This window comes from Varroa destructor, unplaced genomic scaffold, assembly GCF_002443255.2.
Source record: "Varroa destructor unplaced genomic scaffold, Vdes_3.0 BEIS01000001.1, whole genome shotgun sequence".
NCBI classification, from domain to species: Eukaryota; Metazoa; Arthropoda; class Arachnida; order Mesostigmata; family Varroidae; genus Varroa; species Varroa destructor.
Genome location: NW_019211454.1, coordinates 67710545 through 67738276, shown reverse-complemented (window position 1 = coordinate 67738276; position 27732 = coordinate 67710545). Strand labels below are relative to the sequence as shown.

At 45.0% G+C, this 27732-nt stretch overlaps 2 long non-coding RNA genes across 6 annotated transcripts in view; one reads left to right on the top strand and one right to left on the bottom strand.

Annotated features, from left to right (window-relative positions):
• Positions 1-8020: 8020 nt before the first annotated feature.
• LOC147759009 (uncharacterized) overlaps positions 8021-27732 on the bottom strand; it is a 22191-nt gene continuing 2479 nt past the window's right edge. The window contains exons 2-3 of one of the 2 annotated variants that reach the window (XR_015319039.1): positions 19580-20044; positions 8021-9922 (exon numbers count right to left, since the gene is read on the bottom strand). This is a non-coding gene — a long non-coding RNA (uncharacterized LOC147759009). Of the gene's footprint in view, positions 9923-19579; positions 20045-20235; positions 20456-27732 lie in introns of those variants that run through there. The other variant, XR_015319040.1, reaches the window with a different exon arrangement.
• LOC111255288 (uncharacterized) overlaps positions 18988-27732 on the top strand; it is a 22214-nt gene continuing 13469 nt past the window's right edge. For 2 of the 4 annotated variants that reach the window (XR_015319036.1, XR_015319038.1), the window contains exons 1-3: positions 18988-19097; positions 19753-20065; positions 20411-20482. This is a non-coding gene — a long non-coding RNA (uncharacterized LOC111255288). Of the gene's footprint in view, positions 19098-19752; positions 20066-20410; positions 20483-21828; positions 23376-27732 lie in introns of those variants that run through there. The other 2 variants (XR_015319037.1, XR_002675409.2) reach the window with 2 other exon arrangements.

The window sequence follows — 27732 nt, the reverse complement described above, 5'->3', positions numbered from 1 at the left end:
CAATAATGTATGTTGCAGTTATTGCTACGATACATTTGCTCAAGCGATGTTAGATTGTATGCAGAAAAAAAAAAACGGTTGTACGGGAGCATCAAATCTATGCTAAATAAAAACGCATATATATCAAAGCCCGCCACTTTTCAACATAGAGCAATGCGTAGTTTTGAGAGTTCAAGGTCAGTTTCAATAGCATAAGACTATGTGGAAATCTGTACCTGAAAAACCGTTTCCGTCCGTGTTATACTTTGTCCACCCGCTTCTGTGGATTTATTATCTTGTATATGAATAAATTACCAAAGGCAATTACCTCAACATTGGTTAGGGTATTTTTTTTTTTACTGTTCGTTCGTTTTTCTTTGCCATGTACTACGGCTACCAAGGCTGATGTAGCTCGATTGCTTTCTGTTCTACTTTCGAGTTTTTATTTTTACAAGAATCCTTTCAAATTCTTTTTATTTTTATATTTTACACACTCATGTACGATCTCAAATTTACATTACAGTACAAATCAGATATTTATTTCTGCATCAGTTGAAGGAATATTTGAAAAAACATTTCGATCGTAAGTGCAGAATTGTTTCTTGGGCCTCCCTGCCACCCGGGCCGTATCACTCTATGTACTAGCTAGCAGGTCACTTAATGATATTGTATTCTTATGGCATTGATATGCGACCGTAATCTATTCGTTCAAAAAAACGACTAAGAATAGTAAAAGACTGGTAAGCGTATTTTATCATCAGGTAACATGCTAAAGATGCTGCCTTGCTGGAGAAGGAAGGCTAGCGCGTAGTGTCATAGGAAGAGGATCTTCCTTTTCTGCTAGTGACCTGAGAGGCGTTTTGCAGGAAGCAGAAAATGACCTCAAGCTCATCGGTGGGGTTGGTGCCCCACCAATTGCTGTCCGGCCGATCTGCGTTACGAGTTCTTTCTTGTTGAAGGGGAAATACAGGGGGTGAGCGCTGTCCTCTTTATGCGGCGAGACACTAGTGGCTATGGCTAGTGGTCATATGGACAACTTTAAATAGCTGCCCGATAAATATCCCTTCTTCTAGCGTTAGGCCCGGTACTAGTTCGTTGCTTCGCTCTCTTTTTTGCTTCTGATTATGACTCCTTCTCCCTCAAACCCAGCGGTCTACTTCTCTGTGCGTCTCTTCAGGTGATTCAGGATGACGTCTCGTTCGTTGCAGTTCCTTGTACGCGCCTCAGCCGAGACTCAAATGTGTGTTTCAAGTATGAATTACGGATAGTCTATGCAAATGTAAGGCGCAGGAAATACTATATAGTACCATCATTCTATTCGAATTTATCTAAACGATCTCCGAAAAGAATTGACTCATACAGGCAAATGATGACCTTTTGTGTGCCACGTCGCGTCATGTGTGCAGAACTGTTGTGCGCAGCTTTCCGAGGTTTGCCCACCGATGTCCTCCAATGAAGAGTCGGGCTGTCGGTGGAACCGGGGGTTGTCCTGCGGCTCCGGGCTTGATATCCAATGGCCCTCATCGAAGTAGAGTACCGCCTGAGCAGGGGTGGAGGTTCTCAAAGATGTGCCATTTTTCAGAAGAGATAAAGACAAACTCCTTAGAGCCGACACGACCACTATACCCAGACAAACACACCCCCATACTACAACACCTTGTCATGTCCAGCACCGCTTTGAGCTACCTTTTTTCTGAACCAGGTACATGACATAACGTATCGATGGGAACTTCGTATAGTTAATATCTAAGTATCGCCAGCCAAAGCTGGCCATCATGCCGTCGTCTATGGTGCAAAGGTGACACGTCAAATATCGCGAAGTGCTTCTTTTCTTAATATCGGCTGTGGCTCCTATAGGAGCTGCAATAACGCTAAAATTCTCGCTGTTGGATAACAACTGTTGTGCCTCATCGCTCGAAAGAAACCCCATCTATAGCTCAATAGGTTGAGCACATACGCACGCGAGAAACATTGGCGGACACATATAGAACCCCTGAAATACTTCTTTTTGTTCGCTAGCCCATTCTGCCTCCATCGCACCTTCTATGCCTTGCTTTTCACAAGACGGACAACAAGCGCGACTATTTGGTTCATTTTCTCGATATATAGAAACAGTCAGAGGATAAGTGGCGTCCGTCGTTTGTAGTTCACGGGCCGCGGGATTTCAGCTTCTGTCTGTTAGTGGTCTGTCCCAAGTATAAAGTACCTGCGTCTATCTAAGAAAAGGTGTGGCCATCAGTTACCAAGCGCTGAGACTGCGCCGTCTCGGCCTACGGACCCCTAACGTTATCCCCCTCCCTTAGCGCTCTTTCCTTGCTTCCTACAAATACAGGCCTCGCGCCCCCTCGTCCCCAACACGATGGACCACCAGACAGCCCCTCCTGCCACGAAGTATCGCTTTTGGATAGCAAGGCCTAACCAGAAAGCCTTCGTAAGCTCACTCTACGTTTCCCCTCGACGACCCTTTTTCCTCATTCCTAGCCTTCATCCTCTTTTTCTCCTATCCTGTCCTGTCCGTGCTTTTCGATCCTTGAAGCCATCGCGCTTCCTCAGGAGGTCCGACAGGCAGCCCAGCTAGCTAGCCGGCCAGCGGCTTCATTTTTTCAATCGTCGCGGACCACCGCGTTTTCACCAGTGATAGTAGTCGAGCAAAAGCGGCGGCAGCAGTGGCGTTTGCGGCGGCGGTGGTAGCAGCAGCGGGATTCCTTGTCGTTTACCACACCGTCACCGGCCACGGACGAAAAGTCTCGAAACCGAATCGAAATGGGCGCCAAACTCTCACCGTCTCTGCTCGTCTATGATATGTTTACTTTTAACCTCTAAAATATTATCAGGGTATTTCTCTTTTCCTCGGGAGGCCAATCCCTCCGGGTCAAATCCGCCTCTATCGTCGTGGCCGCTGTCGTCGTCGTCTTCGGCAGCAGCAGCAGCCGGCCAGCATCCCTATCCCGATCAAGCTGAACCATAGCTGGTAGGCCAGCCAGGTCAGCGTCGTCGTCGTCTCGCCCTGACCCGGCGTTGGCAGGATAAGCCAGGTTAGGGCACGCAGGCTACTACTGGCTGGCTGCCCTAGCGATGTCCTCTTCTCCGTGCCCCTGCCGCCGTCGCGCCTGTACTCCTTGAAGGCCTTCTTGAAGAGCTCACCTCGCGGATGCGGCGTGATACCAAGTCTTAGATCGTTCGGTCATTGGTATCTTCGGTGCCAGAGGTGTCGCCCTATCCTTCCTTAGCGACTCTCGGTAGATTCAGCCCCAACGAACGAACCGCCCCCACATCTCCACTCGCCTCCGCGTCTGATCTATGAAGCGGCAGTTCGCCGCCTACATCGTATGGTTACGAAGCTGCGTTTCCCCTTGGCGATGCGATCGCCACCTCCAACCACCTCCCTGCCTTTCTCCCCTTAAATGATCCTCGTTAACCCATCACAGTTGAACTCCCACTTGCAGATCCCTTCGTTCTTCTAGGGCGGGCGGGTTTTTTCTTACCGAATCTGAGCGGCTTTGTTGGTTGTCGTTGGGCATTTGTGGGAACTCTATCATTTGAAAGTAGCCAAGAACGAAGAGAAAAGTAAGCTAAAACAAGTACTCCTTTGGGACGTGTGGCAGTCTTAAAGCCTGACAAATCCGAATCACGAAAACGTACGAGAAGGCACTGAACGCTTATCTGATATCCTCTACCTACAATGTGACAGCTCAGTAGTTAGGTTAATAGCTCTGTACAAAACTTGCGCACATATTTCAACCTAGGAAAGCATCCCCAAACCAGTACAGTTAAAAAAAAAAATAGGTAAAAATCTAATAAATAACTTACCTGTTGTGACAGACAGACGTCAATTCATCAGTGAGCCATAATAATTTTGTGATGCAAGTTACTCAGCATCAATTAGTACGCCCTCTAGACCTCCGCGGATGCTTAAACGGTAATGTCTTATTCGTTTTTGCCTTACAAATTTCTAAACTCTTATTAAAATCGGGACACATACTAACTTATAGCTCATATTCCACAGTTATGCGCTAAAGGCCATGCAGCACCACAACACAAAGTAATCCATTAGCAGCCCCCCCCCTTGTTACTTTAATCTAGTTTTCATATGTTAACCTGCTTGAAAATCAAGTTAACCAAGTCGACAAAACCTGCGGTCAAAAATTATTTTCTGTCTCAGGCACTAACATGGTAATACGTTTGTTTAGTAGTCGAAAGTACTGCATATGCGCATTTTATACATCCATATACGTCACTCCATTCAATTTTCTCCAGCTGGTGAAGAGCTATGTAGATCTGAGAGGTTCGGTGAATCTTTCAGGCTTGTAGATACAATCCCCTCAGGCTGCCTCCCATCGGATATCGTTCCAACATATCGCTTCACCGTAGTTTATACACAACTACATCCACTCAAGCTGTGTCCAATTGATTTCGAGTTCGCAGACGGCGGCCTTCAGTTGGGGTCACCGCCAGGTCCAGGATCCAGGTGCTCAGTCTTAGCTTACTCACAACGTAATTGGAACTGTGTTTGGCGGCCATCCGCTTCCCATTCGTGAAGCTTGTCCTCCGTGTTTGCTCGCTCTGCTCATACCCCCGCACCTCCTTGCTTTCCGTTTTGTTCCTATCAGAGCAGAGAAGTGGCTTGTCGGGACGAAAGTCTACGCGTGGAGGCCCACCTTGCACCAGGCGGCACGGGATGCATATTATGTCATAGTCAGCTTCCTGCCGCTTTCTAGCATTTTGGCCGAGGCAAACGGGGAAAAGTGCTATGGGGAAATAAAGGTCTTGGATTTGGGGGGTATTTGGTAGAGGACAACAATGTATCAAAGCTTGTTGATTCGCCAGGGGGTGTTCTTGATCCGGGTGTTCGTGATAGATGCCGTCTATCCTTCTTAAAGAACGCCAAATCAAGTGAAGAAAAGCAAAAGGTGATGGTGATATCGGCTACAAACGCACCGGTTACGGCCTACTTCTAGTGCTGCTAGCACCCGGTTTGTTTCCGTTATGTAATCGAAACGGAATGTATACTCAGTTTGTCGTGCAGACGAAAGTGAGCGCGTAGCGACTGTTCCGCGTTCACAGCTGACTCGGTTGATTTCTTCATGCTGCTATTGGTAATATATAATATTATAGTACAACATTATGACAATGGCAGGCTGATACACTCCGATCACCGGCCAATGCCGTTACGCCTTTGATGGGCCACGCGGCCGAACACGATGCACATCTTATTCACAGCAATGGATTCCTCCTCGGTTATATTCACGATATAATAACAAAAATAGTGGCGGTCACTGGGAACGCCTGCTCTCCGTTAGCGGTTTGGGCCTGATGTCCGCCAAATCGTTCCTCTCACGCTTTTGCGTACAAAGCAGCTCAGCTAGCGTACCAAACTAGCACAGTTGGTGGCAGTGGTGTTCCTACTGTCTCAGTCCCGCCCTCAATCCATATCTCAAAGCGGATCCCATCTACCCACATATAGTACGGCGATACGGAGAAGAGTGATTGAGTTACGGCAACTACGAGTCCGATACGGTCGCTGGATTGATCGATCCCATTCGCGTCGATCAAAGTCATACTGTAGGAGCAACAGCAAATGCCACAGTCAATCGAAGGCCGACCTTCTAACTAACGAGCTGTCGTTACGGAACGACTATACTACCTACATACAAACAGGCGATGATCGGTGTGGGGTAAGGGGCTGGAACAAAGCAACTTGATAAGGGTGACAGTGTTGTGCCTAATAGCTTCTTCCAAACAAACGACAGTGCGTCCCTGCACAAGGTTAATGCATCTTGTACAACTGCGACTAGAAGACACTGATATGAAGAGCTCCATGTCTTGTCCATTTCAAAATTAAATATATTTTCTAAATTCTCTTGATGATAACCGGCATAACTTGCTACATAAGCACTTCAGAAGTTGGTCAGAAAAGAGCGAACATAACCTAGGAACAAAAGAACCTTAATTTTTAATCATATATATTTACTAACTCTTTTAATATGTCTCCAAATAGTTGTTACAGAAGCAGTTCAGAAGAAGCTGGCTAAAGAAGCAAACGTAGACAAATTTGGGCCGGTTGTTTATTTCGAAACATGTTGCTGCTACTGCAGAAATTGTAGAAGAGCGATTCGTCTACAAAATACACTTTGAGCCTAGCGGTAAGTTGAAACAAAGATAGTTCCCAGATAAAGTCAACTAACTAACTCTATAATCGGTTTTCCAAATAAAAAATCGTCTCTCGATTTTAGCCTTTCCATACGAAAACGCTTCAGAAGCAAAGCGTATAGATAATTTCTACCATTCACTCATACAATTAAGGACTGAAAGCCAGCCAATCTATTTGTTCGTTGTACAAGTTTGACTGGTTACTGAATGCTCCTACCTTAAATGTGACTTATGTTACTATACACGACTATAATCTTTCAAAGATATATGTTGATTTAGCAAAAACTGACAAAAGAGGAGAAGACCAGTTCGAAAAGAAATTTCTAACGTAACTGGATGATAGCAAAAAAAAAAGTAATTGACGTAGTAAATTATGGGTTACCTATTCGTATGTAAAACCCAATATCAATCTAATTTATCCTTGTACAGGCCTTTTATTCTGCGTAAATGTAGTCATATGCTAACGCGTTCTTTAATCCTAACAGAGACTTCAATTACAGGCAGCCTTTGAGTAATCTTAGATATCCATTGGCCAAATACACAAGGCATATCTGTAATTCCACAGCAGCTAGTTTCTACTTTGAAAATTTGATTCCTTTTTTCTAGTGGAAAATCAACGACCTACCACCCCTCATGTCTATTTGAAGGTTTCCTGTCGCGAGCAAGAACCGTCAGTTGAGTATATGTATGGTACCTTAACAGCACTCAAATTGTCATTCGAATGATTTGCCCCAACTGTTTCTTAGATTTATTGCTAAACCAATGTGAAGGTCCTGTAAGAGGGCTAAGGTAGTTTAAGCTAATCCTCCGAACCGAACTCGTTTCGGGGGCACTTCAATATTTCCCTCGTATGGATCGCTTATTAAATTACGCGGGCAACAAAACGCCTTAGTGCTCAGTGTTGTATTATCTGGTATTGTCATGCAATTAGATTGTTTGAAATGATTTGAAACAGGTCTTGATTCAAAAGTAGTATACGTACTTGGATTTTGTCCGCTGTTGGCGTGTCCTAAAAATGTAGAACGTGCTGTTAACGAAACGATACAAGACTTACGGTACGTTAATAAAAACAACATTTTTGTCCTTTCAAGCAAAACTACGTTGGTAATTTGTCTGTGCTTAATAATTATGTGTCGGAACACCAAGGGATGTTTTTTTGAAGGACCTAAAAACAGCTAATGAGGGATTAGTGATGTATGCCAGACTGGTTCCCAGCTCATCGCCAATTGCATTGCGCTGCAGTAACAATATATATTCATAGTCGAATGCATATGGTGCTCCATCACGGCATGAATGAATGGAGACTAACAAAGTACTGTTTAGAAATTTTACATGATGTATGGGTTTTCACTCGGTGCAAGTGGTAACTTTAAACAGGTAACTTTGTCCGCTGGCTAGCTAACTCGTCTATGACATCAAAAATAGGAGACTGCTTCAACTTGAAAGCTAACTACCGACTATCACTAGTCAGATTTACTCCGTCACTCGCGGTGATTTTGTGCCCTATTACCGGCGCCAACTAAATATAGTGGGTCGCGTTGTCCTCACTTAAGACCGATGTGAAGATTAAACGGAGCCAATTACTGTCATGCTGAAGCGGCCGATGTCGTTACCTAAAAGCAGCTCGGGCATTTTGTTCCTACGATAGCAGGACGACCAATCGACTCGTGTTGCCTTAACAATTATTTCACTTTTATCGTCGGGAGCAAATTTTACGTGAGTCAACAAAATCCTGGAGAGATGTTGGGAATAAAAAAAAAAAAAGGAGCAGTCAATGACATTTAAAATAGCAACGACGTCGTTGATATATGCGAGTTGTTCTTCTTCCATTAACTTAGAGAAATAACCAAGTCTTTGTTTTATTTATTTATTTAGACTCAATTGATTTTTTTGCATACGATCACAGTTACGCGGCGGCTTTCGAAACTGTTCGCTCTTAAGATGTATAATGAACCTTTACGATTTGGTTTTTCTTAATAACAGAGGCAAATTCAAGACAGGAAGCTCAATACGAAGGGCTAATCTGCTATTACCATAATAAACATGGGCTTTCATATTTTTGTTGAACTTTTACATCTACTATCCCCATTAGATAGTTCTATTCCTATGCAGAAATTATCGAACGTATATAATTACCGTCTTTTTTCTCCATATAATAGTAATCATATTTTTGTCAATCAAAAGCGCCCCGTTTAGTCATTGTTTTATATGATGAAAGACCTGTTTACAATAAATTTACATGTATAACGTACGTCGCTGATTGTACGTACTTATTATAAGGCGCTGCGCAGGCCGTCTAACGACTTCTCTGCTAGGAAAGCCATTAAGCTTCCCTGGTGGACTCTCAACTCTTCTCCTTAAAAACCTAGTTGCCAACACTAGGGAATGTCTCTTGAACGCCACGCAATTTGTATTCTATGTTGATTTAAGTAAGTTTCTCCTCATACAGTGAGAATACGTGTTACTACACCATGGCGTAGGAAATTCAAACAGGATACTTTTTTTTTTAATTTCAAAACTTATGTAAATTTTCTACACACAAAGATAGATAGCTTTCACAAGGATACACAACTTACATACATGTGGAGAATCACCGTTTTTTTTTACCGGAAAGCAGCAAAATAAAAATTTTGATTAACTTTAAAACTAAAAGAATCTCGAAAATCACGTTTATGCAGAACAAACCCTGATATCTTGGAGCAGCGAGAAACGCCAGTTATCCATAGTTAATAATAGAATAATAACCAAAGCGTTCAAGCTGCTAGCTTCTCCTAGTTAGCACAAATCAAGGCCCCCTAGTTGACCGTTCGGCCTGTTTGCGGGTGTTTTCAGCTGTACTAATACTTGTGTGGTTATTATTAGCTGAGATCAGCCATGCTGCGCACCGCACACAATGAGAGTTTCATGCATCCTCAGCCGGCTCCAGTATCGTTTGCGTGGCGAAGGCTCTCTATCAGCAGGATCAGGTGCAGGTCGGCTCGACGCAAGAATCGTTTTGCTCTGTCGGGTGATGATATTACTAAACACGTCCATCCGTCTTGTCAGGGGGCATCACTTTGCGCGTTTGAAGTTCGTACCCAGCGTACGGCGCCCGGCAAGGGCAGCCGCAAAAGCATTGTCCACAGACCCGTCGTTCAGCTCTTTATCATTATCGTCTTCGAAGTAGACGGGTTGGTCAAATATTCTTCGGCCTGCGATAGGGACTGTTGCTGCTTCCTGTTTTGACCATTGCGGTGCAAGGGCGGCGGCAGCAGCAGCAGCAACAGTAGCGGCAGTGTCTAAGGCACTGACTGACTGAAGCCGTAACTGTTGTATGGACTTTTAAAATTGGGCAGTGGTGCCAGCTGCAGTCGAGCGGCGAGGACGACGACGTCAGGGTTCTCGGTCATATCATCTAACAAGGACATCAGTCAACAACTACTGCAGCGTAAACGTTCAGCCAACGTACAGGCAGGCTTCGGGCTGTCGGGACGGTTTGTCTGAGTTTTCTGTTTGTGCCTGTCATGTATGTCTGTCGGTCTGTGCGTGCCTTTTAGCTCGCCGCTCTTGGGGCTGCAGCTGTTCCCTTTTTGGGGTCCGGTTCTTCGCTGTCCTGGCGTCGCAGTAGTGATACTGTGCCGACGAGTACGTATAACTTTATTTCTTTACAGATTCTTTAAACGCTTGTCGGAGCGTGGTCGTCGGGGAACAACGCTGTTGTCGGAAACCGATGTTGGTTGTGTTTTCAGATGACCGTATCACTGGCATGACACAGGACCGAAGAACAATGTTGCAATGTCACGTCAGCATGTGGCTGTGGTATTAACAAAACAGTAGCAACTATACATTTATATGAGACCCCTCACTGTGACAGTATGTTTTCAGTAGTAACTGTTGATAAAAAAACATTCAAATCAAAGCAGCACTTACATCTGGATAGCGGGAAACTGGAAATGTTCATATACAGTTAAACAGCTAATCCGTAATTCAAAAACGGTAAATAAATATATTTATTTCTGTATTGGAAGCTAATCAAACTTACTTAGAAGTATGCTTGGTTCGTGATAAACATTCATTAAAATATGTGGATTTTTCAAGCTATAGAAGATAATAGGTTACTTCTGAGCACTTTTTTGCAAACGTGTATATGAAGAGCTAGGGTATACTGATCCCTTCCTCTTAGCGGTCACAGTCTAGCTGGCTCAACAAGACAACGTCGATAGTTCGTACACGAAACCTCTTTATAAATTCAAAGAATCCGCCATGCGCTAACAGCGTAATCTGCTGATGGGGTAAACAGTAAATGATTCATTATATGAATTATTTATATCTGCGCGAACATCAAAGTGACTAATGTAGGAAATGGTCAAATAGGACAAGGCCATAAAAATGAATAGTTCGCTAAAGATTCCCATCTATACGATAAAACGTTGGTCTAAAAAAAACATATTAGATCCATCTTAGTCTCAAAAAAAATGGTGGTCGCTTTATGCAGTACTATTCGCTTCTAGCACCAATTCTGACGGAAAGCGACTGGGGGCGTTGGTTATTTCGAAAAGCTCGAAGTGGCCAACATCAATTTCTTAGTTTCCTACGAGTCAATAGATAAATCATACATCGCAGTTTTTAAGCTTACAGTAGCTTCAGTAACTTCTACCTTAGACTAACAATAAGTGTTCTGGCGTGGAGAACAAGCGGACACGCATTATGACTTACATTTGAAAAGCACCAAAAAAATCAAAGCAAACCGCGTCTTACTAAGCCCCTAGTAAAACAAAGTGCGTCAAGTTTTATTCAGTGTGTCCAAGCAGGTGCCTCGTGCTCTATTGGAATACGTCGCTTTGTGAATGAAGAGGTTCATACACCATTTTGCTTTTAAAAGGCAATCATTGTGAAGTAACCGATTACAGACTGGCCATCAACAATTGTAGGGAACTAACTACAAGATGAGCTCTAATGTTATTTCCTTCATAAGTGGTGTTCCGTTTATGCGGTTCAGAAAAATACTAATGCTAGCAACAACGGTAAGGGAGAACCTTTTCAATGCTCTTTCATATCACAGCGACAACAGAAGATAAACAAAACAAATGAAGTTTCATTTTGGCAATCCCGTATAAAATTATACGTCTGTTGCAGGAAGGCAGGCTATGAACAAAATCTGACCCTGTCCTTAAGCAGGTAAACTGCTGCAAGAAGGAAAAGTGTGATTCCTGTATCATTGCCGTAACCAACGTAAAGGAGTGACCTATCTATGTAGTCTTGACATCGTTCCGTATCATCTTGGAACTGTTAACAGCCTGGACATGGTTTCGACATCTGGTGCGTCAACGACAGGGGTCAAAAGTAAAAATACGTGCTATATTTTTCGTGAATTCCCTTGCTTCTATTACGTCCGTCTTAGTCAAACGTCCGAACGATATACCTAGAAAAAAACATCAAATATTAATAGACGCTTGCCAACTGCTTAAATAAGCGATCGGTCCCACATGTTCGTGACGGTGCACATGTTTGGTTTCTTTATTCTTATAATCTAGCAGACCTAACATTCATCAGCCAACTTATTTATTTACATATAATCATTTATGTGTAGGTCATCTTGGCCACGCCAGTTGAATCTGGCGTTTACTGATCCGTCTCTGACACATGAATCATATGTGGCTTTAGTGTTAACGGCCTATAAACTCTAGCGATGTCTGTTTGTCTATCGATATCTTCCACTCTAGTTTGGCAGACGATCCTCAGAATGAACAGGGGGACGGGGACGACGACGGCGGCGGCGGTGGCAGGAGCATTATGGATGTACGCCGTTCGCAAAAACACACATACACGCAAACACGGACAGAAGTTCGCCCACAGATAGATAGACACTACCCCCTGTTTCTCACACATTCTACACGTTGCTCTCTACGTTCATATACATACGACCTCGTAATAATTCATTCATCATCATTTCGTTGCAGTGTAGAAGCTCATGTGCGGAGACACGGATACATGCGCGTCGCAACATACAGAGGACAAACAAACTGGATATAGAGAGCTCGATGGCAACGATTAGTAGTTTGCCGGCTTTAAATGCATCTGCAACTACGAATGGTTCTGCGCTACTCATACGACGAAGAGTATTGGCATTACTTTTCGTCGCCCCCCCCACACCCCCATCCTGGAACCCTGTCCCGCTCCCCTTTCGCAAGCCGTCTGCTGTATGATACAAGCGATTTCGCTTCTCGTGTTGTGACCATCTGATCGTGTAAGTGAGTGGTGTATATAGCTGTATAAGCATGTGTACGTTTATATCTTTTCGTCATAGGCCTCGGTGTCGGTTTGACGACATTGCAGCGCAACCGTTAAATCGTCGACTCGACTCGGCTGTTGTCGAGTACCGCTAAATCAGCATCCATTAATCACTAGAGAGACGGCGGGGTCCTGACTAGCGGAAGCTCGCTTGGATTTCATGATGAGCGAAGCACATCGCACCGGTGCATGGCGCCGGTTCGTTAGAACACTTAATTCAGTCGAGGGCAGCGGAGAGCTGTCTGCCCCTGTCTCGGTGGGGCCGCTTGCGGAGGTTCATGGAGGTCGGCCGCCTGTTGTTGGCGGTAAGTTGTCCAAGGTTACGCCGAGAGAAAGAGAGCACTAAGGGAAAAAATAATCTCTTCGTCGAATCTAATGCCAGTATAGTTGACAGACAATGAGGCAAATAGTGAACAGCTATGTTTGCGTATGTTTCCGTGTTAATTGACGTTATCCAAGAATGTTAATAGGGGTACAACAACAAAGCCCGCGTCTGTAGCTTACTCCTACATGCGTATTTTAAGTAAAAATACATACAACAGCGGAGGAGGGAAAGGTTCAACTATTGAAAGCAATCAGGCGGCTCGCGGAGGCAAAATTATAATAGTTCTCAGAGTTTGGACACGTTTAGTTTCGTTGTTTATTTACCATTCAAATCGCTATATGGGTTTAAAACAATCTATACTCTTTGCTTAATCAAACAAGACAGAATAAATAGTATATATATATATATATATATAAATAAATAGATAGAATTCTTATTATGAATGATAGAGAACTTTCTTGTAAGTTTGTACACTTACTACTAAACAATGCTATCTCGTTCCTCTTATGTATGCCATTGTGACCGAAACTTGACGGGGAACGGCAGGGCGAGACAAAATTAGTTGGGCGAGTGAGACGTATGCAATGTGACTCGTTCTACTAACTGATATGACGACGTCTCGTAAAAAACGTCGATCTCGCAACGACCATAGTCATCATCATAAGTCCGCTCGAGCCGCAATTGTTCCACATGGTGTTTCTTTCCTCATCAGTATTATTTTCAGTTGGTTTCACGATTGCCCCCGTTTTCTGACGCACCTTTACCAGCGCAAGCGGCAGCGTCGACGGTGGTGACGTTAAGCAAATAAGCGTAGTCAAAAAACCATGAACAGTCGGGAATAGACAAAGAGCACTCAGGGGTGAATGGGAAGTGAGTTAAAAAGTACTCAGTCATTAACGCCCAATGATTCGTCATCGTTACCAACAAGATGAGCGAAAGGTATCATGTAACTAGGTAGGGAACAGGTTATTAGAGAAATAGAAGGTAAGCCAGTATCACCGGTAGAGGTCTAGGGCCGTTGAAGACATAGCTAGCAGAGCGGCGCCACTAGTACGACTCCTGTGTACTGTTGCCTTATCCGCTGTACACTACCCCTAAAACACACAGCACCCCCATACGGCCAACCGACCGGCCAATCATAATTGTAAAGGGCACTATCTGTAGGGAAGTAGTACGAACGTATATGTAGCGACAAGCTCGGGCTATCGACTGGGCAGGGAAACAACGTACGTATTTACAGGGAGAAAGGCGGACGCTGGGGCACAATAGGGTTGTGTCCGGCCACTATAAAATAGTATATAGCAGTACTAACCGATGGCTTGGTCACGGATTGCTCTTGGACAAGAATTTCTCTCTTGAAGCCTATGCCAGGTAATAGTCATACTAGGTACATTCGTTGTTCAGGCCGCTTTGCCCACCCATTTCAGTGTCTACTGAACGAAAAGAGCACGACGGACAGCATCGTTTTAGCATCAACATCGCCATAATCATCGTCAGAGAAACCTATAGCCACACGAAGACGGACCGTGCTTTGAGATCATACACAGGCACTTTTATCACAATGGTATGTTCCACATTATCGAGTGTGGTGTAGTTCAGCATATAGCGGAAAATTGTAGCAACGATGTAACAAAGAAAGTAAATATATGTAAAGATGCGAAAATCAAAGACTGTTGATGATCACAATTAACAGTGGAAAATGTCGGTAAAAGAAATCAAGACAGAACATCTATTTATTTCACGATAAAAAATTAAAGAATTTACTAAAAACAAGATAAGATCTGCTTTTCCCTTGTTGCTGTCCATTATAAATACTGGCTAAGTAATGCTTGATAAAAATTGCGAATTATATCTTATCAGAGCGGCTTCAGCCGTAAAGGTAGCTCGCCTCTTTTGATAGGAGTCAAGCCATTTAGAAAATGTATCGCTAGCTTTAAACAGGAGTACAGCTGAGAATTTCCAGACTGCTCCATGTGTGGATAGAATCTTTTTGTGCGGGTTATTAACGCAGCGTTGTGGTATGGATTACAAAAAAAAAAAAAAAAAAACTAGCTAAATAGCTGAAGCGAAAAATGGTTGACATGAGCAGAAAGAATACATTTGAAACATGTTGACTGTGAAATTCGCGTATATCATACATTTACAGATGTCCAATGTCGGCTTTATAATCTAGGAGACAACATTTGACAAAGCGAATTGGTTAAGCACAGAGAACGAAAACAACCGTTGTTCAAGGGTGGCTTATTAGCTCGAATCGTGAAAGTGTGTCCCCGTTGTGTGGTGGTATAGTGTTTAACGTATCGTATGTAACACAAGCGGAAGAGGAAGGCTCGACTCATTCGAAATCAGTTGAGTCCGCGATGTCGAAACCAGACCCTTTGCGTATTCGTATCTCTCCCGTTCGTTTGCTCCCACTGCCTTTCCTGCTCTCTCTACCGCTTGGTCTTTTACGCCAGCCACAGCGGTTTCTGCTGTCGCCATCGTCCCTGTTGTAGTATTAACCATTAATCATATTTAGCCGTCGTGACTACTTAGGTTCATCCGCTGCTCGTGAGCAGCGTTTGGACGATTTCCACACCCGCAGGGAGAAGGCTGGGTCCTCCTATGCACGGGGCAAGCGCTTTCTTTTTCCCAGCTATTTCTTCTCTGGAATGCGCGGTTTGTACTCCTCGCAAACGAAGAAAAGGACGAAAAAGAATATTCCGTTGGATGGTGGCTGTTGGGAAGGACGGCCACACCCGAGAACTAGGAGTTGAGTTGAGGTACTGCCATACTCAGGACAATATACTACCAGTCTAACTAAACCAACGCAGCAAAAGTCCCAGAGTGGCGGCGGTGGCTGCTGATGCTACTTTGCGAAACTAAGGAGCCACGGCGGTAGAGCAGGCGAAGTGTAGAATGGAATCCGGGAAGCGTCCGACGCGTGCGCTATCTCTTATTCGAATTAACGAGAAAAAGCGAGCAATGACTTTGAGGGGTCTACACTGACTCCTTGTCGCCTTTGCCGGCAGTCGGTCGACAGTCGCCGCTCCGCAACGGCCGCCGACCACTCCTCGAGCTGAACTCGAGGCGCCTGTGTTAGCAGGCATCCGTGGACCGGTCAGATATTTAAAAGTAATTATGTGTCCGACTTCTAACAGCTCCCCCTAATTTGAGGCCGCTTTCGCTGGCCGACCTCGACTATAGTCCGCCGCAGTGCTTGCAGTCGCCGTGTTCCTTGTGGTCGGGGGGAGCGCTAGCACTTCTTGGGTCGGCTGACTGTCTATGGCGACATCGCCGTACGCGTGGACACACAAACATACGTCCATACAAACACACACACACACATACAGAGTGCGTTGTCTTCAGAACTACGCAGTGCTCCTTTGCTGGCGCGATCACAGGCTGGGTCTGCTGATTCCTCTGATTCTTTCTGCTCGTATTTCTTCTACTTGAGATTCTTATGATTCAGGCCGCCTCGTTCCTCACTCGCCTGTTGCCCCCGCTCAACGCCTCTTTGCCCCAAGCGTATCTTCTCTCTTCGTTGGTGGATTGCAAAACTCATGGGTTCAACATTTATTCATTTGTTCGCCCCAAATGTTCATTCATTTTGTATGCGAATCAGGGACAGTATCATACGGCATTAGGATTCGCTGATCTTTGTAAACCGGACTGAAGCATGTGGAGGTGTGAGCGGAATGGATGACAAGGTCAAGATTTTGATTTGTCGCCTAGGACAAATGGTGATGAGACTAAAACTGCTTACATGTTTAGTTCGGTGAAATACAAAGTTACTCTTCCTGCTAAGACTAGTGTATTTACCCTGTGTGAAAGTGGACTTTTTATTATACATCCACCATTAACTCATACTCCGAATGATAAAAATAAAATACACAAGCAACTGATTCAAGTAATTCAATAAATAGCACCATTTCATACTATCCTTGTCGCCTATTTTGAAGTATTGGGGTGTCTTTCTTTTTAGTGTCATGCTTGCTTTAGCTAAAGCGTAGCATAAGCGTAGCCCAAACACTCAAAATTAGCGTACCCATATCATTGTGTTGGAGTGTCTAAGTTTGACGTCTGCCTGGCACCTTTGGCAGTAAGTAACTGCAACTTTGCCAAGTTAGCGATCTTTTGTTTCTGCTCGTTCGTCGACAACGAAGTAGGAAGATGTCTTCGGCGTATCCTTTGGCGGATAGCGACGCAAAGAAAGATGGTTTTATCCGCTCAAATATCGCCCACTCAGCAGAGGTCGACTCGTATCGAATCAACTCTGTCGAAGCTAAGCAGCGTAACGCTAAGAACGGAACACAGACCCACAAACTGAGCTTTATCTGTCGGTTTCGTAATCTTGTTTGTGTAAAACAAGAAACCGGCCCAGAACGCTACTCCTGGGACCGCCACGTTCTACGATCCCTGATACTGCACACAGCAAACACCACTCAATACGATGCCACTCAAGTAGGGATCTTATATCTTCGATTTGCAAAAATCTTTGCACGTTCCTCAAATAGATTTTCAAGATATCACGATCCCATTGAAACACGTACGTTCTCTGTTACCGCAATGTATTGAGCGATATCATTGTCACAGAAGTGTACGAAATAAGTCAAATATTTTATAGTTAGACTCATGATTCTGGAGTATCGAAAACAATAATTATTGTTATTAACTTTCACTAACTAGATGTATCGTATTTAAACTTTTCAAATGCTTAACAGTCGAAAATCGAACGGTAGGTAAGGTTGATTTTTTTCCCGTCCAAAAATCATGGTAATTTCTTCAAAGGAACATTTCTTATAGATGTGCGCAATTTGAATTTCTCTCAAGAGCAGTCGTAACAATGTTACGTAGCCTGCCTATAAGAAGCTGTTACTGTATAAGAACGTAATGATTATTAGAGCATGTTGAACGCGTTATATGCGAACACGGACGATAAAACTGATCTGTGTCCTATCTTTCTGATGCCTTAAGGAACGATTCTGCTCCCGCCTGTACAGTCCTGCCGACGTGCTTTTTTCTATTATTGTTCAAAAATATTTTCTTTTGTTGTTCGTGTAAGTGTAAGTATTCTTTTTGCTTTTTTTTTTCTGTCATAACTAAGGACATTGCAATTGAAGTACATCAAGCCTGTGTTTTCCCTTTCGTCGCGCACCGTTTAGGGTTGTTCAGAAAGAAGCAAGAGCAAGTTTGGTCTTGTATAGTAAACGCATAAAGAGGTGTGACCGTCTGTTTCTTGCTGTCAAGGAGAACGACTAATGCGGCAAGAAGGCAATAGTCTGGCGAAGATTGAACAGGCAGCCTAAAGGTGGGTTGATATCCGGATGCACTTTGGAATTCTCATGCGATCACCAGCCGAAGGGCTGCTATGATGCGCTGTGGTCAGAATGCCCCTGTCGACGCTATGTTGGCGGCCAAATGTCTAGGCTGCCAACGCGTTTGCTGATGCCACTTTATGACGGTTGTGGAAGCAGTAATAGTAGGAATCAATGGCTATTCACTTACAGACAGATATGCCGCAGATTTGCCCCATCGTCTTCTCTTGCTCTACCCCTTCCCCATATCTAGTCCCAATTTCTACAAGCCCGCATCTTCACACCCCGTGTACCCACCCCATGCATGGCCCCCGTACTACTAACCTCACAATCTAACCCCGATCTAACTCCTCTTCTTCTTCTCTTATAGAAGCCTTCTCATAGAACAAGATAGAACTATGTAGGGTCTGTATGGGAACAGAAGGATGTCCGTGGGATGATGCCCTGGGGGAGTGTGGTCGTGGCCGCCGCCGCCGCCGCCGCCGCCGCCGCTTGTCTCAAGGATGTCAGGGGCGGACAGGCGTCGAAGCGAGGTGGGTCGGCCACTCAGGCAACGAAGGAACGGAGTTGCCCTACATCAGTAACAGCAGCATCGAAAGTACTTTCCTCGGAGCACAGATATTCTCTTTCGTTCATTGTCTCGCTCGGATTCTTCCTGACTTTCCCATTCGTCCCAATTTCGTTGCCCATGAGGTCCCCGCGGCTACTGCTTTAGTAGTCTTTGTATCCAACGTTGAGCGGAATGGCGCGTGGCGCATGTTGCGAGGAAAGCGAAAAGCAGTGCGCTCAAATGGCACCTCACACCTATAAGTGTTCGCTTACCACTCTTGCAGATATCTATACGTAGAGACGTACATAGGCTTAGACCCTCACCCAACAGATAAAATAGGAAGAAGAAGAAGAATCGAGGAAAGGGGGAATGAGAGAGGTGAGGGAAAGGTGTGGCCAAGCCGATGCCAGAGCTATCAAAGCTTCGCGTCCGTTGGCAAACGAAAAGCCTTCAATGAATAAGAGCTAAAGTGCCACCGTTGCTGTGAGATGACGATGCAGAACAGAATTAGACAGAAGCTTTGCAGGTAATAGGCAACATGGCAGGTCATAGTGCGCTGATAGATTTTGCTAGTGCATACCAGCATATCATATACAGAGGTCATGATATAGTTTCGTCATCTGTTTTTGTGCCATGGCGTATATGATCTAACGAGCGTTGACTAAACACTCCGACTCAACTAATTATATTTCATTAATAGCAGGCTAGCGGGATCCATGAACGTTGCCAATGCGTAACTGAAAAAAAAGCAGTCAAATAGTGCTTCTGGAGTTTCAATTCATGTGTCATTATCGTTTCCGCAAACACATTTATACGTGACATCGTAATATACGTAAATAGCCTACATATAAATGCAAAATTTTCGAACGAAGTATTTCCACATGACGCACCGTCTTGGAAATAGTCAAGCAGAATAAAATTTTGTCCTATCCAGATCTTCAGGGCTGCTTTACACAAACTGGCAAAAGCAATATTTCTAGGACCAGGCAATCGCGACCCGAATCTCACCATCCAGGTAGTAATTAAGCTCGTACGTAATCGTGTTCCACGTGAACTTGACGCTGGATACAAGCGCCGACACCTCTCTCGCAAATTCCGCCACTGAGTTCCATTTTCCATCGTGTGTTGTAGGTCCTTGGCAAAAATCACCCATAGAAAGTCCTGTACGTTTGCTGTTGTAGCTTACAGGTGATGGCCTCCCTGCTATTAGTCCTGAGTTGGGCCTGTCTAGATTCACGCTCGCTCGCTCGCTTGACACTTCAACCCATGATATCTGCAACTATCCTCCACCTGTGAATAATGGTGCCACCTTCGTAGCTTCGATATAGTTGTATGCTTCTCAAAGAATATTTGCGGTACGCTAGCTAGGAAACGTCTTCAGATATCCGTTCGTAGATGCAGAGTTTATTGAGTCGTCGTCGTCGTCGTTGTGGCTTCGAACGGACTTTGGCGGATTCGATATCACTCAATTTCCTGTATACAGGGAAACGAATCGTGAGTTCACTGTTCCCAAATTCTCGCTTATTGTGTATATTCGTAACTAAAAAATCGCAAATTTTCGAGAGAAGTTCGGCGAAAATATCATGCCCTATCGTTTGAATTCACGCGGGTGTCTGCATTCATAAGACGACTACAATTCGTATCTTGCCTTTCGCTTTACCTACCACGTCTGAAAGCTGCTACATCTAGCCAACTCGTACTATCTAGGGGCACCGCTGAAAGTAAAAATCCAACCGTGATATCCCTGTCAGAGGAAGCTCTACGCTAAGCATGAATAAACACTATCCTTGGGCAGCTCCTTTATTGCCAACATTCTCCATAGGTCCTTTCGATTTTCAGGTACGTTCTGCGATAATTTCTCTGACATTGAACGCACAGATGATGCTAAAAAGATGTGAAGATATATGAAAAGTAAGCCAAAGTTCGATCATTAGAAAAGCAGTCTTTTTTTTACTATTCATTTTCATTTCTTATACTGCGAACACACACTCAAATAGCGATTTTTATTTGAAAATAAAAATCAACAGAAAATAACGCAAAAATCGAATATATGCTTAAGGCGCTTGCGGATTTTCATATTACGTCCTTGAGAAGCGGTAGCTTTAAATTGTCTCACTTTAGCCTTAGCTTTCTTATAAATGTGACGATACGAGTATGTATTCTTGAGAGCGGAAGCAACCTTAATGAAATATTTCGCCGTAGACTTGCGCAATCATTGAGAATGTACTAACGTTTTTAAGAAAATTTTGTATATACGTTGTTCTTTTATTTTTGATATTAACAATGTTTTTTTTCTTTGAATAATTTCTCATTTCACTGTATATAAAATATCACGCGGTAACACATACGACACTTCTTTCATGATCTTTCTATAGTATCGACCGTTTAATAAAATCGAAGTTATTCTAATCTGGAGTACAGACGGATAACGATGACAGACTAATCGTCGTCGATCTTCGCTAATCGCTGTATCTAAACAATAAATACATCCGTCTCCAAACGTCTGCAGTTGAAGAAAACTCTAATGTATGTATCCTAGGTAACGTGTTCGAGGTTCGGTAGGAGGTTAAGTCGAATACGGGATCAACTGCTCGCACTAGAATGTACCTAGCATTATTATACTAAAGTAATATCAGATTCGTCCAGTTCTATAGAGTTTAAAATAATTATGCAGCACCTTACAATGCTAACAAAACATGTTCGATCTTTATAAAATAATCCCAAATTTTCCGCAACGGAAGCGTACCCGTACCTATCTGGCTTGGCTCTTCTCTGAAATCTGTCTGACCATGAATGATCTTTACCACAATGGTCAAGTGGTACGAACAGCTTTCATAAGCTGCGCATACAATTACCACAGTGAACCAACCAGGTTTCATGCTGAATAAGTTTATCGTATACAAGAAGCAAAAAATAGCCACCGGACCCCTCGAATAAGATTCGATCCGATGCCTGTACAGCGTAACGGCATCGGCTAAATATGGTCTCATCGACGTACGCATACTGACTGCAAGTAAAACTTTCCGCAGTGCCGACAATCCTAACGCCAGCCGCCTGCTGTGTGTTCCACGCGTGAGCGAGGAAAAACGTCGTTGTGCTTAGATGGTAGTTGTGAGGTATATAATTTTGTTTTCCTAGACCGCCGCTCGCCTCACACAGTATTTATGAGATGCGGGACGCTTGATTGTGAGATGGCCGTCGTACAGTGCAAAAGATTCGTCATTTCCCACTGACCAAAAGACCATCCCGTCTGAGTTCCCTTTCCGTCGTTCCGCTGTTTGCCGTCGCTTGTGCCTTCTGTGCACATATGTTTCCGAAGCTGCTATTCATTCTGATGCTTACTCCCGGGCCGCGGCGTCGTTCGCGGCAGCTCGCTTGCCGTTGTGCGAACAATGGTAGCTTAATTCATTAGTCGGTATATAAGAAGCTTCGCTTCGGTCTGTACTTGTTTGGGCCAGTTGTGCGCAGGCCGCGCTTTGCGGACACATCAAGCGTTGAGTTTGCCGTTCACTGCTTGCAGCCTATTGGTCCCATTTTGCCGCTACTGGCCTGAAGTCTGTTCTTAACTGCTGTTGTTGCGGTTACAAGCAGCGTCGCTTCTGCTGCAACTATTGGCATCTTTCGTGTAGGCCTTTCCTGCTGTGGTATATTGTAAGCAGCACGCGCAGACAAGGTAGACCGGTCACTGCAATCGTCTAGGTTAGCCTGTGCAGTTGATCGTTTTTAGGCCAAGTTTTAATGAGTAACTGAGAGCAAGAGCCCAACAAGTCGTTGTGAGCGTGCCCGAAACTCGCATGTCTCACCGCGCCGCTTGCTACACTTTTTGGCCTACACAGAACAGTGGTGGCCTCGTGTCGCTACTCTGCGGTACGAGCGCCTGTCGCCACCGCCGTGCGACGCTGGTCGCTCTCGTAGCTCCTCTTCTATTCGCCTTGCCTCCGCAAGTCGTTACCGCCACTCGGAGTAACATAAATTGTCGCCTATCGGGTGTTTGCGCTTGGGATCGCTCGGTGGACCGGCGAGCTGTGACAGCGCCGACGGCAGTGGCAGCAGCAGGGTCGTACTACTGGCGTGAGCTGGAGTAGTAGACAAGAAGAGAAAAAGAGCGAGAAATAGAAGTGGGGCAAAGCTTGGAGACGCCGTTCGAAGGCAGTGAAGGTCTCCCAACATTGTGGAATAGAGTATACATGGGCCCAGTGTAAGGTAGGATAGGGGGATGAGGGCCAAGGGGCCGTAAAAGGTTGGAGGGACGTTGGGCTGAAGCAGACGACAGTCGCCGACGACGACGACGACGCCGCCGCCAGTGATGGAAGACTGAAGCAGCTTCGCTTCCCTAAAGCTGTCACAGTGTGCGCGTTCTATGCAAGTCTATGAGTGTGTCTGTGAAGTGGCCAGCAGTAACGGGACAGGGAAGACTGTACTTGGCAAACAATGGTCTTCTTGTTTTTCGCTATCCCCGAAGTTGCGACTTTTGTTTTCCGTCTCTTGCTGCTTTCCTGTCTTTTCCCTACCAGATCCAGTATTGGTTACGCCGAGGGAATAGATGGCTGCATGCGTCCGACTAGCAAGAAGTTGTCGTCCGCTTTCTGTATCGGCCGACGGTGTCACTTTCGCCTGTTTTTGAAGCTATCACGTCGCCCCCAAGAGTGGCGGGTGCCGGCAACGATAGACTCCCGCGACCACATCGCTCGACCAAGATAGGATGTGCGTGCGAGCAGGAGTTGTTGACCTGCCGTCTTCGTTCCCTCGCTACACAGCAATAGTTTCACTTGTATAGTGCTGGTACTCGCATATGGCTGAAGTGGTGCGTATAAACTAAGCACTATTCATACGCTAGATCGTTCAAGACAGATTCTACCAACAAGTGTTTCATGCGCCCGAGTCGAGCTAAGCTTTACGTATATGCGAAAGTACGTACTTTCGCATATACGTGTATATGGTACAAACAGAACTATTTTCTAATTTATTCAATGTCGGACAATTATATGTGTTCCCAATATTTTTAGTTTTCGTTAGCCGGATATGGAAAACTATCTTCGAGAACAAACAGTTACAGCAGAGCTTCAACATCAGCATACGACAATACAACAGACACACATCGCTGGTTGTAAATGTTACCGAAGAAATATATGGCGTTTTACAGTACTTCATTTTGATAACAGGCGAAAGCATAAAAATTACTGAATTGATTTAAGAACAGTTAGCATCATCGCTAAAGAGTTACGTTTCAGGACAAGGACAGGTTCAAGTGATTTCAGGACATCGTGTCTGATCCCTAGTTGTTTCATGCAATATTCCATCTAATATCTTGGTTAATTTAACGTTTAACCTACCGAAATTTCTTACTCAGCAGTTCCTATTCTGGTAAAAGCGATCAAACTGACCAATACGAGTAGATCTAGCTTTGAAACTAAATAAACAGTAAAAAAAAAATGTCGAATTTTAAAACAAACCTATAACACTTCTTCCAGAAATAATTTTTATCCTGAGAAAAATGGTCAGTCATCAATTCACAAGCAGAACTTCTAACCAAGCAGTTACAGTTCATGCCCGACTATTTAAGGCCACAAACCACCTGCAGTTGTAGTTGCAAACCCGACGATAATCTGTGACTGAACCAATGTAATAATTTAATAGAGCTGCGATAGAATAGAGCGGCAACAGACAGCAACGACTGACATTGTAAATGCGGGGAACGAAAACCCCATCCGCCAACTAACTCGCTCTCTGGTTAAAAATTAGACCGGTAGACTACCGGTCTAATGCGCGTCATTTATCCTCTGAATAATTGGGCTATATCTCTTCAGATATCAGCGTCCGTAATCACAGCTACCCGAGTACAGTGGACAACACAGCCAGTACCCTTTAGCCAGCGGCAACGACGACGGCGATGATAGTGGTACCAACGTACGCTGCTGTTTCAAAGTTCAGCGAGTGAGAATTTATAGGCCGCGATAGGATGACCCCGACCACCTAACACACTATTCGCCAGATACAGCATAGGCACACGCTTGTATATGGGGATGGATGTACGAGTCTATATGTGCCTGCGTGCGAAATGCGATGGGCGGCACAAAGGTGCTAGCTGAAGCCCGCCGGCAATTAACAGTATACGTCACTGGCGCTGATAACAAGAGAGAGCTGGCAGCTCGATGAAATTTCAGATCAGCGAATAAACGGAGCTCACCGAAGGAACCCTAAACACTACTCTGATTTTCTACACAGATACGTTTGTAGTACAAGTGAGAGAAAACGAAACAGAGAGGGAACAAGTGAAGGATGAAGAAAAAGAGCGTGTGTTACAAAAGTGCGCAAATAAAGCTTTGCAGCAAACCGCCCCACCGCCATACGCTTATCGACTTTTTCGCCAACCTGTAGCAATCTCCGAATCTACTACGAAAGGATAAGATCTGAACGCTGGCAAAATCCTTAAAGTCACTAGTGGGCAGCTAGTCGAGGATCGGCTTTTTTTCCCTATAAATTATCTTATGGATTTGTACAAACATGTATGGTGGGACTTAGTTGCAGTTTTTCATGAGTGAGAAAAAAACATTGTTGGAGATAGACGTTGGGAAATTCGATTTACAAATACAATTAAAAACAGTCGATCTTTCACTGTTGATCTTGTTTAGAGTATTTACCACTTTGATGTCTCGTTTTCATTATCGGTCAAATTGCTAGGCAACATAGCACGGCTTTCGCACCCAAACTCGACCCGACCCAAGCAAAACATTTCCTTACTTCAACCGGGTCCAAGAATGCCACAGATTTAGCATAGGTGGGAATATCATTTGAGTTATCGTGTCTATCTCCTAGGGTGGTTATATCAGCGAAATGTATCTAATTTTGATGTTTTATCACGTAACTGCTTGCTACGATGTACGTCGTTTATGTGCCTTTTGTAGCCGCTTGCGGTTGTCGTTGAAGAGCGGCGGGAGTTCGAATTGTCTGTCTTTCGTTGACTCGATTTACGTCGATCCTTCTATTTTTCTTTTACTCGGTCGTTTTCATCTTCTTAGCACCAGGCGACTATACAGTGAGATATGGCAGGTAAAAGCGGCGGAGCACAAGCTCAGTCGCTAGTTTCTTTCCGCTCTGTTCCACTTCTATCTTGGTATCTGGTTTGAATCCTTGCAACAGTGCGAGACGTCCTATGCTCGTCGTATTCGTGTCTTGGTCTGTTTTCCGCTCGGGCACTTGCCCGCGGCGGTACACAGATCTCTCTTCGACCATGAACGAAGAAATAGTAAGATCTCTCAGTTAGACTCGAAGGGAAAAGCGAGAGGCTTCCTTTAATTCGTGCTGCTCGACTGCTGGAGTGGCCGTCTGCCCGCCGCTCAGAACGCGACTTCCGACCAACGATCCCGCCGACTCTGAGTGCCGCCATGATTGGACCGACGCGCCACCAGCGACCATTCGAAATATTCATCTTTTGTAGCAACAGCGGCCAACAGCTTCCTTGTATTGCTTCAACGTATCACAAACGTTTTCAAGCGGTTCCCTAGCTATCAAACGGTTCACAACGAACAACCTCGAGATTTGCTCTGAGTAGAAAGAAGCAAACCAACAAGATATGTCGCAGTACCCCGGTCATATCTCTTTTTCCTGCTGCTACAACGACGACAACGATGACTACAGGGTTTGGAAATGGCAAAGTCGAGCCCGGCGAAATGGGAAGTGGGAGCATTTCAGAGAGTTTGCTATCTTCTGCCGTGCCTTTTCCATTTTGGAGGCGCGAACATACTTATATCCTGCTAGACTTTCCTCTGAAGCGTTTCTTCTCTATTCCTTAGCGTTGTCACCCACTCGAAGCCCTCTGGCCTGTGCAGTGAGGACTAACAAAACTCAAATTTAAAGTTGCCCTCTCGGCGATGGCCCATGACATCGAGGGACAAGCGGCGACAACAACAACAACAGCAGCAGCAGCTACGAGACACCGATGGCCGTGACTACTGTTAAGGCTAAAGCCTTCGCGTGTTGCCACACAGGCCCTTTTCCTGTCTTTCTGCCAACCAACTGTCCGACCTACGGACTGAGTAGACAAGCAGCAAGGCAGTTGCTGGGTTACGTAGTCAATTTTGGCGCAAGTGGCACTTTTGTCGTCTCGGTCGATTTCGGACGGACATAAGGTTTAATTTTATTTGTCTCCGTATAATCGCAGATACGCTGCCGGCTAAACGGGAGTGCGGGCGAGTGAATGACCATTTGTAGCTCCGCTGTACTGGCGGACGCCGAAGTCGACTCCCGCCAGAGATTGGCAGATGAAGCTTGCTTATATGTACATAGTGCTATGCAGTAGTTAATAAGCATTTGCATCTTATGCTACCAGCTGGGCCGCTCGGTTAGTTGCCCCGCCGAATGGTCCTATGCTGCGGATATCGTCGCTTATACAGTGCACATATAGAAGCATGAGCAGCGCCGACTTTGTCTCATACTCCTCTTGAATGTATATATGTATACCCTGTGTGTACACGTGTGAGTATGTGAGTAAGCATGCGTGAGCATATACATGCGCATGTGTATCTACACCGGTATCAGCTAGTAGAGGCGTCCCTCAGGGCCTTAGACGGCGAAGAGCGGAGGACCGAATGACGACAGGCCGCTGCAAGTTTGAATGAGCTCTGCCCTTTTTGTTGTCGTCGCCGCTGCCATCTTCCTTACAGCCTCTCACAGCCACGTTGTTCCGTGTCTCTGCCCCCAGCAGGCCCGTTCTGGTTTCCCCCGCAAGCATAGTGGCGTCGAGCATTTCGTCCATCCCCTTTCGGATACCCACCAACCGTGGTTCGCTTAGTGAGCCAATATCACTACTGTCATTCCCGCCGCTTCCGTTGCATGTCCAGAGTGTCCGCGTTGATATATTTCGCCTCTGAGACTACGGCCACGGTGGCGACCAAAGCGACAAACTGCGCGTTCGGTTCCCAGTTCCCAAGTCATCTTTTCGTACAGCTAGCAGCAGCAGCAGCAGCAACAGTAGTGGTAGCATACGGCCACACCATCGCCACTTTGCGCCGCTACTCGACGCAGGAGCTCAAAAAATTTAACTGCATTTCACGCATGGCCAACGGTTTTTAGTAGCAAACAGCTCATATCTGCCATTTGAGTGCTCCCCTGTGCGTCCCGATTCCCCTTCTGCCCGAACATAGTGTTCACCGAGCCCCAGT